The 11,444-nt window shown below is 41.3% G+C and overlaps 1 protein-coding gene across 6 annotated transcripts in view; it reads left to right on the top strand.

Moving 5' to 3' along the window:
• Positions 1-9,406: 9,406 nt before the first annotated feature.
• The window catches only part of LOC108708999 (sodium channel protein type 8 subunit alpha), a 111,908-nt gene continuing 109,870 nt past the window's right edge, over positions 9,407-11,444 (top strand). For 5 of the 6 annotated variants that reach the window (XM_018248632.2, XM_041584448.1, XM_041584452.1 and 2 more), the window contains exon 1: positions 9,407-9,567. The gene's annotated coding sequence lies outside the window, so the exon portion shown is untranslated. Of the gene's footprint in view, positions 9,682-11,444 lie in introns of all 6 variants that reach the window. The other variant, XM_041584451.1, reaches the window with a different exon arrangement.

The raw sequence follows: 11,444 nt of genomic DNA, 5'->3' as shown, positions 1-11,444 counted from the left end.
TTGAAGGCAATCCCACTTTAAAAAATGAAAAAAATAATAATTTTTTTTATTACTTTCCCGGCATACAGGATATGATGTCACTGACATAAGATTGAGGAGGATGCAGCTTCATCTTATCAGTTCGCCAGGTCTAAGGTGGCGAAGAAAACTCTGGCAAAAAGGTAATATTCTGTAAAATTCGCTTGAGCGGAGAAAAAATAGTTCTCTTTCTCTAGCGAATTATCATCTACGCCTATTAGTAAATTGGCAATGTCCCTGCTGATTGGATTTCTGGCAAAATTTCGCTAGCAACGGCCACTTCTCCCTTTAGTAAATCTGCCCCAAAGTGTCTTATTAAATCAAAGCTCAATAAAATCAGTTGCTTATATACAGTAGGTTTTACTTTAAAAACATTATTAACCTTTCACTGTGCTTGAGTGCAATTATTTCAAATTTCTTGAAAATATTGTTATAAAGCCCCTTCCTATAAAGGCTATGGGGGTAGTTAACAAAGGTCGAACTGGGATTCCTGGAAATATCCTGACATTTTCCCAGCAATTCTAATGTTATCACTTTTACTTACCTTTTCCCTGACCCAGTGGCGCAACTATAGAGGAAGCAGACCCCGCGGTCGTGGGGGGGGGGGGGTCCACCTATTTGGAGTCAATTGGTGGACTTTGAAAAATCTAAGTATTTTTGGGAAAACTTTGAATCGAATTTGATTCGTACGATTCGAATTTGGCCGAACATGAACCTATTCTATTGTAAACGGACCTATTTGACCAAAAAAAACTTTGACTTAATTTCAGTTGGTCATTTTGAATTCAAATTTTGAAGTTTTTCAAATTCGAAATTCAACCCTTGATGAATCTGGGGCAGATTTATCAAGGATCGAATTGAAAATTAGAATTTTCAAATTCTAATTTTGAGTTTATTTTAGTGTAATTTGACTAGGGAATAGTCCAAATTCGATTTGAGTTTTAAAAAAAAAATCTAAATTTGAATTTTGACATTTTTCATGTACTGTCCCTTTAAGAATTAGAATTCGACTATTTGCCATCTAAAACCTGCCAAATTGGTGTTTTAGCATTTGGGGGACCTCCTACAATCAATTTGGAGTAATTTGGTGGAGTTTTGAAAAAAGGTGACTCTTTTGAAAAAACTCAAATCAAATTCGATAGAATTTGATTCGAGTTTGCAGGTCTATCCTATTCACCCGAATGTAAAAATTTTTTAAATAAATTTCTATTGTTATTTTTTTTCAGAATTTTGAGTTCATGGGAGTTTTTAGAAACTCCCATAAAACTCGAAATTTGACCCTTGATACACCTGTTCCTTAGGGTTATTTATCAAAATCCAAATATTTATGATTATTTAATTTAAAAAATTTGACCAAACTAGGATCCACTATTTGACCTTATTTATTAATAAAAAAGCTTGATTCAATAAGATTGGGCAAAAACTTGATAAAATCAAGCAAAAACTCTAATCGTTCAATTTTCTTGGATTTTTTCCCCAAATTGTTTTGTCCCCAAAAAGCCTGAATTTTTCGGATTTTTGCCAGAAAAGCCCAAAATAGTTAGAATTTTAGGGCTAATTCCTGCAAAGACCACAGAAATGCCCAAATAGGATGGGGAACTCTCTCATTGACTTATATACAGTACAACCTATGACCTTAATACGTTGGCCATCTCTGTTCCAATACAGTATTTACTATTTAAACAAAAGTATCAGAACAGATTTTCAGTTAAGCTACTGAGCTGCACAGAATATCTCCAGGTTCCCAGCCTTCAGGTTTTTGGAAAGCTGCATGTAATGCAAATTGCATGGACTGCAAGTCCTGAGTTCCGCAGAAATGGTTCTAGAAAAATTAGTTGTCATGTGCTGGAGCGAATTTACACAATAAGTTAGGTTGAAAAAAGACACACGCCCATCAAGTTCAACCTTTTAAAGTAATAGAAATATAATGCAGTGTTGCCCTGCACTGGTAAAACTGGTGTGTTTGCTTCAGAAACACTACTATTGTTTATATCATTAAGCTGCTGTTTAGCAATAGGGGGAGCCATTCAAAGGAGAATAGGAGTAGGTTACACAGCAGATTGCAGATAAGCTCTGTAGAACATAATGGTGTTATCTGTTATCCACTATTTAACCTGTGCCATATAACCTTTTTTCAATTTCTGCCATTGTGACACAGCAGCATGTTTATATGAACTATAGTAGTGTTTCTGAATGCTTCTGATGAAGTGACACAATGGTCACGAAACGCGTCGAGCGCACATCCCCTGCCCGCTGGTGATTTTAATCTATGTCCAATAAAGCATTTACAGTTTTAAACGTTGGTTTCCGAGTGTCTACTGATCTGGTGGAGTCCGTCTTTGAATTTTGCAAGTTGCTGTTTGCCACGGCCAGAGCGGTTCCTTAGGACACACCGGCATGCAGATTCCCTGCTAATGGGCTCACTCCGCCGGCTTGTAACTGCTCCTGTGAACTCTCAACACTACATGAGATTTTCATTACTTTAAAACATTTTAATGTTTTTGTGTTACTGTTCCATTAAAGCTATCTAATGTATCAGCCTGTACAACTGATTCAGGGAGAGAATTCCACATCTTCACAGCTCTCACTGTAAAAAAAACCCCTTCCAAATATTTAGGCAGAACTTCTTTTCTTCTGATTTTAATGGGTGACCTTGTAAGACCTACTGGTAAATAAAGCAGATTATTATATGATCCCCTTATATATTTATACATAGTTTTCATATCACCCCTTAAACACCTCTTCTCCAGCGTGAACATCCCCAATTTGGCCAGTCTTTCCCCATAGCTAATATTTTTCAAACTTTTTACCAGCTTAGTTGCCCTTCTCTGTACCCTCTCTTATTCCATAATGTCCTGTTTGAGTGATGGAGACCAAAACTGTACGGCATATTCTAGATGGGGCCTTACCAGTGCTCTATACAGTGGAAGAATGACCCCCTCCTCCCTTGACTCTATGCCCCTTTTAATACAGCTCAAGACCTTGATGCTGCTGACTGGCATTTAATGCTACAGCCAAGTTTATTATCTACAAGGACTCCAAACTCCTTTTCCATTATGGATTTACCTAGTGCAGTCTCAAAGGGGGTGGTTCACCTTTAAGGTAACTTTTAGTATGTTATAGAATGGTCAATGTGAACCACATTATAGAATGGTCAATTCAAAGCAACTATTCAATTGTTTTTCATTATTTAGTTTTTATAGCTTTTTAATTATTTGCCTTTTTCTTCTGACTCTTTGCAGCTTTCAAATGGGCGTCGCTGACCCCTTCTAAAAAACAAATGCTTTGTAAAGCTACAAATGTATTGTTATTGTTACTTTTTATTACTCATCTTTCTAGTCAGGCCTCTCCTATTCATATTCCCGTCTCTTATTCAAATCAATGCATGGTTGCTAGGGGAATTTGGACCCTAGCTACCAGATTGCTTAAAATGCAAATTGAAGAGCTGAATAAAAAGCTAAATAACTCAAAAACTTTAAATTATAAAAAATGAAAACTAATTGCAACTTGTCTCAGAATATCACTCTCTAATCAAAGATAAACAACCCCTTTAAGGGTATAAGTGGCTTGGATATTTTTACATCCCAGGTGCATGGCTTTACATTTATCAACATTGAGGGGCAGATTTATCAAATCTGGAGGTGAAATTTTCGAATGAAAAAAATTAGAATTTCGAGCTATTTTTTGTGTACTTCGACTAGGGAATAGTCCAAATTCAATTCGAATTTGAAAAAAAATGTACTGTTTCTTTAAAAATTTGACTTCGACAATTCACCATCTAAAACCTGCCGAACCTGCAACAAAACGCCGGCGTCAAATCGCATGAGATGGAAATAAGGTAAGTAACGGAAATGTCTGATGAAGTCGCATCATTGATCCAAAGTGACACAACTGTCGGATGCAGATGAGCATGCAGCGTCTTCATCCAACAGTTGTGTTGCGTCGGATCAACGCTGCGACACCATCCGACAATGCATTCACTTACCTTATTTCCGTTACATGCGATTTGATGCCGGCGTTTTGTTGCAGCACGTTGGATCATGCCGAAAACGTCCATGTAGTCCTACCCTTAGGCACTGTGTGAAGTGGGAGAGAAGGGAGGGGGGTAATGACAAGAAGTTGGAGTGCAAAATAAACATGCAATATGTTCTTTAGGGTGTCAAATATGCACTGTGATTTGATATTGGCAGTCCCTATGTGGAGTGGCAGCCTACAAGAGGCTGTGTTTGCCAGTATACATGGTTTTATACTAAAGTCAGGAATTCAAAAATAAGCAGTGAACAACTGGCTGAGGATCACTGCCTTATGTATTGATGAAGATATAGTGAGAGGGATAACGGCAACTTAGATGATGAAGCCAAACTGGGTCAGTAGCTCAAACCAAACCTAATGGAAACAACTGTATAGTTGCTACTTAATATTTCCATTAGACAAACGACAATTGCCCTTTAATAAGAAGATAGATGACTTTGTATTGCAATCCCTGATTCTACCTTCCCTAAATTCATGGGTATGCTAGACTGAGGAGGGGTGCTATATTAATACATAGTGCAGCTACTTTCATATTTTCATCAGGGTGAGTGGGTAAAGTGTTATTACATGTGACAGGGAGCAGGATTTTCTAAACTCCCATAATTGTCTGACAAAAAAAAACAGAAGCTGTTCAGGTAGGCGCTACAAAATCTAAGGGGCCAGGCTTGTAAAGAAAGATATGGTCACTCCAAACTAAATGCCACATTGTTATTGTGTTGTAAACTTCATTAGCTTAAGTCCTGTATTGTTATTGTGTCCACTGCTAGTTTAGCGTTCCACCAATTTACTTTTCTTTCTCACTGCCTCTCTTTTCTGCTTATTACTTTAAATAAATAAACATATTTAAAGGAAACACTTGTACAGCTTTTTTCACTTTGCATCGTTAAGGCCAAGCATGTCCTCTTTTATCTATTAATCAACCATTCTTACTGCTATGAGGCAATTTCCAGCGATCAGGCCTTTTGCTTCTTATCTAAACTACCTACCTGCTAATACTAGTGCCTTACTAACCTTAATCCTAGAGTGGGTATATGTAACTGGGGGCCCAGACCAGATGTAGCCCAAAATATTTATATACATATAGTATTGTATCATCCAGCTATATGGAAACAGTTAGGCCTCATTGTCCTAGATCAGGATCTACCAGTAGACCTTTAGCTGGTGATCAGTAGATCTCAACAGCTTGTCTATATCATCCTCCTGTTTCATGCTTTTCATTCAGATATTTAATATGTTAAGGTAAAATAAGAAATAGATGTTTAAATATAACAATATAATTTTCTCATAAAGCAATATTTAAGTAATATTTCCATGGAACAGAATGCTAACAATGCTTTTATGGATGTAGATCATAATGGGACAACATCACTAAAAGTAGACCTCGCATTAGTAAAGTATGGGCACTCTTGTCCTATTACAGGATCTAAAATATTATTGGTAATATAGTTCAGTCTGGAGCATGCTACTGTGACCCAAAGGGGGGTTGTGGCAGCATTCCACTGCTTAGTAAAATACAAGTTAAAGGAATAGTTCAGTGTGAAAATAAAAACTGTGTAAATAGATAGGCTGTACAAAATAAAAAATGTTTCTAATATAGTTAGTTAGCCAAAAATGTAATATATAAAGACTGGAGTGAACAGATGTCTAATAAAACAGCCAGAATCCAACTTCCTGCTTTTCAGCTCTATAACTCTGAGTTAGTCAGCGACTTGAAGGGGGGCCACATGGTACATTTCTATTCAGTGAGTTTGTAATTGATCCTCAGCATTCAGCTCAGATTCAAAAGCAACAGATATGACCCATGTGCCCCTCCCCTCAAGTCTCTGATTGGTTACTGCCTGGTAGCCAGGGTAACCAGTCAGTGTAAACCAAGAGAGCTGAAAAGCAGGAAGTAGTGTTCTGACTAACATGTTATACATCAAATCACTCCAGCCTTTATACATTACATTTTTGGCTAACTAACTATATTAGAAACATTTTTTATTTTGCACAGCCTATCTATTAACCAGTTTTTATTTTTACACTGAACAATTCCTTTAAGTACAGTGGACATGTACTGATCTGGTAAATTTTACTACAAACACACAAAATCACCAGACATCATGTCTCTCTACATGCAGGATTTGTTCAAAAGGCAGTTATTTTGCAAGATTTTGTTTCCACTGGAATCAGTTATTTGAGTGAGCTCTAATACATCTGCTAGGAAAGGAGCTCCCCTATAAGATATATTGGATCTATCTGTCACCCAACTGCTGCATGAAGACAGAATGAAGAGAAACAGATGCTGAGAGAGGAATAATGAAGATAAACTTGATTATTTCAGAAACGATTTTTAATTGATTGTATTTAGAACGTTTCTCATTTCAGTATGATGAAGCTATTAAATTTAAATTTTCGCAATAGTTCCCCTTTAAAAATACCCTCTTTTTGAAAGCGTATGCACTTGCAATATACTAAATTACCAATTAAACGGGGGATTTGGGAATGTGCATTGATTAATCTCTTCTTTTGCATTCTAAAGTGAATCACTTTCAACTCTAACATTCAATCCCAGGACTAGTCATTATATATACACGAAGGCCTCTCAATGATATTGGTAAGGAATCATTAAACCCCTATAAAATAAACGTAACGCATACAGATCCAGTCGCATGTTGTACGACATAAATAAGAAGAGAGCTGCGAGACTTTCTATCTTCCTTCACTATAAACCTTGTGATATACCAAACATGCAGAGAAATGTCTATTCCTAAATATCAATGTTTTGGTAATCTCTGAAATGTTTATATCAGCTGGATTTACTCGTTGTCCAGGGTTGCTAACTATAACAGTTCACAGGGAGAACCATTTACATGGTCTGTATGTGGATTTGTAGTTCAGTGATATAGAATTTATAATATCTTGAAACATTTGGCCGGTTTGTCACTCAAGAGGCAAAACAAAAGCCCAATAACAAGCTAAAAGGGCACATATATCATTTCATAGTTGATCAGTATTTTGCTACCGATGTAGCGACGGTTGTGTTCACTTTCATACACTCTTTCCCGTTCAGATGGTTTCAGATTGTTCACCAGAAATAAAGACTTTTCCCAATTAGTTTCTATTTTTAATTTGCTCTGTTCTAAATTGATACATTTAGTTGATACATTTGTTATGTTTGTCCCTGCTGAGCAGAATCTCTGAGTTTCATTACAGGCAGCTGTTAGAATTGATACAATAGTCGCTAATATTCCACAGATGCTGCTGAGAAGTCTATCAACTAATTGTATCCAATAAATGAAGCAAATTGTAACAGTTCAGAATCTGCTCCTGGATGACTGAGCTGCCAGACTTAGTCACTAGAGACAGGAAAATTCAAATGTAAAAATTACATGTTGGGAAAATGGTAAAAAATAAAAGATGGAAAGAAATTGAATTTTTTTTTCTTTATTTCTGGTGAACAACCTGAAAACAATTCAACCGAAAAAAAGTGTTTGGAAGGTGAAAAACCCCTTTAAGGAACTGGGGATCATTTGAAGTGAAAAGTTTTTTTGACACCAGCTCAGTGGATTCTGAACTCACAAAGAGGCAGAACCCTAAACAAATATCACAGAGTTCTTATAAACTAGAAAAAAAGTGAGTTACCAGTTGGAGAGCATAAATGTATCACTCCACAGCACAGAAACACAAAGAATTGCTCTAAAAGACAAACAGGTGGCTCTGCCTCAAGACCAGGACACTAGTGGCCAAGGCTAGCAGAGAGAATCCACCCCCAGTCTAGGCAACTCTGGAGGAATCTGCACAGGTAGGTAGGTGTGAATGCACCCCATGCATGCCAGTGTATACAAGTAACCCCATGCCAGTGTATACATTTAACCCTATGCCTGTGTATACAAGTAACCCCATGCCAGTGTATACATGTAACCCCATGCCTGTGTATACAAGTAACCCCATGCCAGTGTATACATGTAACCCCATGCCTGTGTATACAAGTAACCCCATGCCTGTGTATACAAGTAACCCCATGCCTGTGTATACAAGTAACCCAATGCCAGTGTATACATGTAACCCCATGCCTGTGTATACAAGTAACCCCATGCCAGTGTATACATGTAACCCCATGCCTGTGTATACAAGTAACCCCATGCCAGTGTATACATGTAACCCCATGCCAGTGTATACAAGTAACCCCATGCCATTGTATACAAGTAACCCCATGCCTGTGTATACAAGTAACCCCATGCCTGTGTATACAAGTAACCCCATGCCAGTGTATACAAGTAACCCCATGCCTGTGTATACATGTAACCCATGCTTGTATATACATGTAACCCCATACCTGCGTATACAAGTAACCCCATACCTGCGTATACAAGTAACCCCATACCCGTGTATACATGTAACCCCATACCTGCATATACATGTAACCAGTGCCAGATTTGTTCGCCGGCCGCCCCGTCCTAGCGCCCGCCTACACTTCCCCTTCCCAGCGCGCCGGCGAAAAAGCGCCGGTGCAGCTGGTGTAATTGAATGGGGACGTAATGCGGCTGGGCGGCATGCCGCCCCTATTTTTTGCCGCCCTAGGCCCGGGCCTATGTGGCCTGGGCACAAATCCGGGCCTGCATGTAACCCCATGCCAGTGTATACAAGTAACCCCATGCCAGTGTATACAAGTAACCCCATGCCAGTGTATACAAGTAACCCCATGCCAGTGTATACAAGTAACCCCATGCCAGTGTATACAAGTAACCCCATGCCAGTGTATACAAGTAACCCCATGCCAGTGTATACAAGTAACCCCATGCCAGTGTATACAAGTAACCCCATGCCAGTGTATACAAGTAACCCCATGCCAGTGTATACAAGTAACCCCATGCCAGTGTATACAAGTAACCCCATGCCAGTGTATACAAGTAACCCTATGCCAGTGCCAGTGTGTATACATGTAACCCCATGCCAGTGTATAGATGTAACCCCAAGCTTTTGTATACAAGTAACCCCATGCCTGTGTATAATGTAACCCCAGTATGTGCCTAATGTTACTGCAGGATCCAATCAGTCGCAATTACAGCGCTGTTTCTTGCGCAACTGGGACATTGCCAAAGACATCAAATTCCCCTGAGACGATAGTAAGAGAATTGTTTCTCCACAGGAATCAGGGTCGGGGACTTCCCTTCCCAGTCCTACGCCTTCCAATCAACCTGTCTGTACTGCATTGTTTTCACGAGAAGCTGTGAATGAAACGTGAGTTCCCAGCGCAATTAGGAGCCACGCTCGCCCTCCCCTCCGCACTCCGAACTTGTCTCCCCCAGCGCGGCTGCCCCACGCCACTCGCTTCCTTCCCGCATCTCCCCGGCACCTCCCACTCGCAGCGCCTTCACGTGACCAGGTGATGTCATCAGAGGTCCTTCTCCCCAGTAGAATGTAGCAGTAGCAGCAGCGGGCAGCATGGCGACGAGCGCAGTTCCTCCTGCTGCAGCCTCCCCACCTCTGCAGTCCGGCGGCGCCTGCGGGGACTCGCGCTAAAGCTGCGGACAAGTAAGTGTGCGGGGACATAAAGCGGCGACAAAATCGCAGTGTGACGCTGAACGTGGAGGGTCGGGAATTGGATATGTTGCCGGGATGATTATTGCACAGATTGAGAGCATGAGAGTGAGTGCTGGTGCTGTGGGCCCGGGATGGGGAGGGGGAGATCCGACGGGTGTTTGCCGCAGAGACACGTTTATCCCTCAGTTGTGCAGTGGGTTAGGGGGAGTTGGGGGTCATAAAGCGACATGTCACTGGGGTAAAGGCAGTGCCCTCTCTCCAGGCAACTCTCTGCTACTTATGTCTGTGCTGCAGGGGCCCGGCATAGGCTTAGGGACACCAACTTCCCACTTTTCCTTGATGCTTAAACTACAGCTCCCAGGCTCCTGCGACAGCTGGCAAATGGCATGATATGCAGGTGGGCCGCACGTCCATTCATTGCCTTACCTGCCCATGGTGCATCACTGGCCCCGACCTTTACTGTTTGTACAGTGACCCCCTCACCCTCCAATCTCCATGCAGTTTTCCCCCAGCAGCAGCAGCAGTAGTATTAGTAGCATCAGTAGTAGCAGTATCAGTAGTAGTATCAGTAGCAGTATCATTAGTAGCAGCAGTTGCAGTTGTATCAGTAGTAACAGTATCAGTAGTAGCAGTAGAAGAAGTAGTAGTAGCAGTAGTAGCAGTAGTAGTAGCAGTATCAATAGTAGTAGCAGTAGTAGTAGCAGCAGTATCATTAGTAGTAGCAGTTGTAGCAGTAGTAGCAATATCAGTATCAGTAGTAGCAGTATCAGTAGTATCAGTATCAGTAGTAGCAGTATCAGTAGTAGCAGTATCAGTAGTAGCAGTATCAGTAGTAGCAATATCTGTAGCAGTACAGTGCGGCTCTACACAATCCCAAGGTGTCATCACTTTCCGTCCCAGCCCCTCCCTTGCCTGGTGCCAGCTCTACACTGGAGCCTATGCATAAGGCTTTTTGGGGCTTGGATTAGCTCTACATTCCGCCCTGTCTAGGGGGAGCCCACTCCTGCCTTGCTTGCTCCACTTTAGGGAACGGGGACCCCCCTCCCAAGTCATGTTCTTAAAGCTGTAGGTGAGTGTTGGAGGAATGCGGGTGTGGTAGGTGGCTATTTCTGCATGCTCTGCAATCTGGATCCCTCTGCAAAGGGGATTTATTTATGACACGGAAGGATTATTGTGCCGGGAGGCGAGTTGTGCAGTGTAGGGCTGCGATCTGAGTCGGCATGTTGGATGGAGCCGGCTAAGCTACACTGCAGTATTTTTTCCCCTCTTCATGTGAAGCCTATGGGCCTGACGCCCTGCAATGAAACACACATTGGAAGCCCCTGAGCCTTGCCGGGTGCAGTGTGTGAGTGGTACGAGTGCAGGCGACCCCCCTCTTGTTATTTGGGGCATGTAGTGCTGGAGGGCCGCTCATCTTGCAGTATTCACACATGGACCATTGATATCACTGCAGATTCCTCCTTTGTAACGTTCAACAGCCCCGGTTATTTCTAGTGTTGTGTCCCCGCCACAGACCAGGGTTCATCTTGCTGCTCCCAGACACCCCTGATGTGGGAAGTCTCCTATTAGACTGTCCATCTATAGGCGATTAAAGAGTAAATGATCCCTGGCGCAGAGTTTGATGAGCAGTGTTTCCATGGACAGAGCTCACTGACACAAGCACTAGGCACCATTGCAGCTGATACTGTTGCAGTGGTTTATTTTGCAGGGTGTAAGGTTTGTTACACGGGTCCCTTGGCAGAGGTGCTGCATGGATAGCGACTGTCGCACATGTCGGCCTCCTTTTCATGGTGCTGAATGGACAGCTCCGGCGGTTTGCTGCCAGTGAAGGTGGTGCTGAATGGACAGCTCCTCGCTGTTGCTTTATG

The sequence above is a fragment of the Xenopus laevis genome, chromosome 2S (genome assembly GCF_017654675.1).
Source record: "Xenopus laevis strain J_2021 chromosome 2S, Xenopus_laevis_v10.1, whole genome shotgun sequence".
NCBI lineage: Eukaryota > Metazoa > Chordata > Amphibia > Anura > Pipidae > Xenopus > Xenopus laevis.
Note: the sequence above shows the minus strand (reverse complement) of the source record. Positions and strands in the feature narration are given on the sequence as shown.